Source organism: Etheostoma cragini, chromosome 5 (assembly GCF_013103735.1).
Source record: "Etheostoma cragini isolate CJK2018 chromosome 5, CSU_Ecrag_1.0, whole genome shotgun sequence".
NCBI lineage: Eukaryota > Metazoa > Chordata > Actinopteri > Perciformes > Percidae > Etheostoma > Etheostoma cragini.
This window is the reverse complement of record NC_048411.1, coordinates 8,648,821-8,650,647: the sequence shown is the minus strand read 5'-3', so window position 1 is coordinate 8,650,647 and position 1,827 is coordinate 8,648,821. Positions and strand designations below refer to the sequence as shown.

General features: G+C 37.1%; 1 long non-coding RNA gene across 1 annotated transcript in view; it reads right to left on the bottom strand.

Annotated features, from left to right (window-relative positions):
• LOC117945281 overlaps positions 1-1,393 on the bottom strand; it is a 4,028-nt gene extending 2,635 nt beyond the window's left edge. Inside the window, exon 1 of the long non-coding RNA XR_004656766.1 lies at positions 1,381-1,393. This is a non-coding gene — a long non-coding RNA (uncharacterized LOC117945281). The remainder of the gene's footprint in view (positions 1-1,380) is intronic.
• Between the last annotated feature and the right edge of the window lie 434 nt (positions 1,394-1,827).

Here is a 1,827-nt window from a genome sequence, read left to right as displayed (position 1 = left end):
TCCCGCTGAAAGCTTGCATCTGTAGAGAAAAAAAAACATGATTAATTTATAAGCTTTTACTGCTAAGAGTAAACATGTAAGGTTCATAACACTTTACCTTACTAAATAATGACGGTCAAGCAAGAAAACGAAACTCAGAAGGCAAATGAGCAGTTAATTGACAGTTGCAAAAGGGAAGCTACCACGAGAGCAGCCTTTCCGCAGCGCAGCTCTAGTGGAAACTTCAACAATTTCTCTGCAGCTCTGTCCCTTTATTCAAACACACACAAGATTCACAGGTGTTGATGTAAGGAGGGGTCTAATGCCTACGCCAGAGACCCTGGGCTCTTGTTATCTTCTGTGATATGCAACAGCGGGACATTTATTGCCCTTTGTTTAGGCAGCAGCGACTGAAAAAACACAGACACGGCTTGAAAGAAACATGGTATTGTTAAATGTGCATATAATAATAAGCATGAAAGTCATAAATGAAAGTCATAATATTTTAAGACACTACTGCAGAGAAATATGAAATAAAAGACTTATAAAAATGAATTTCTCTGTCAAAACATGTCTTGTGCAATCACTGAGGCTGACATTTCTTTTTTTTTTTTTACATTCTGATTGTAGACAGGATGAATCCTGCCCTGTGATAATATATTATGGAATGCTGTGGGATATCATTCCTGAGAAAACAATGCACTAACCTGTCATCATGCCTGTTGTGATGAAGGCTGAAATGAAATAAGAACAGAGTTAAAATTACAAAATAAGCTCAAAATGAAAATACAAAGATGGATGGACGGACAGATAGAAAAATAACCATAAAATCATATAAATAATTCCAAATTAAATTATATGTATTTAGCTTGAGCATGGCTGTGATGAAAGGGTTAGGGTTAGGGTTAGCAATTTCATACAGTCATGACTGCAGTGATCTCCAGCAGATCTCCATGCTTCAGCCTGTAGGCATTGTGTGCTTCCAGGAACTCCCGCTGAAAGCTTGCATCTGTAGAGAAAAAAAAAAACATGATTAATTTATAAGCTTTTACTGCTAAGAGGAAACATGTCTTGTGCAATCACTGAGGCTGACATGTTTGTTTTTTTTAAACATTCTGATTGTAGACAGGATGAATCCTGCCCTGTGATAATATATTATGGAATGCTGTCTGATATCTTTCCTGAGAAAACAATGCACTAACCTGTCATTGTGCCTTCAGGCTGAAATGAAATAAGAACAGAGTTAAAATTACAAAATAAGCTCAAAATTGTTAGTTGTAATACAGTAGTGGTACGTGTCCAAATACGCGTTTTCACAGATCGCCCCACTTCCCAGCATTGAACGCTAGTGGGGCTTGCTCTTTCGCAATCTCTTACTTTATGAAAATTGTTTCTGAAAACACATAGAAGGAGATATAAGCCGTGCAGTTGCTGAATCTGTCTTAATTTCAGATCAACAACGGTCAGTGTCAGGGTCCGTACACCGTTTCCAAGGTCAAATTCGAGCAAATTCAGCCACTTTCAGGGTCCATTTTAAAGCCAAAACACAAGTTTTATTTTCAAAATATATCACTGTCTAAGTAGACTTTGCTTGCTATCTAACCTTTGAACAGAAATATTTTACAGGTCTTGGTTTTGGGACACATTCTTGATATATACAAGGTTTGATCGAAATCTGAGACAGTAACCACAACCTTTAATTCCATTTTAACCAAGAAGACTCTGACAGTGCACAGGCACCTGCCTGAAAAATTGCCTATATTAATAAACAAAAATGTATTTCATTGCCAAGATATATCCATGTATCTAACAGAGCAGTGTAAATATTATATGTGGCCATCCTCTACC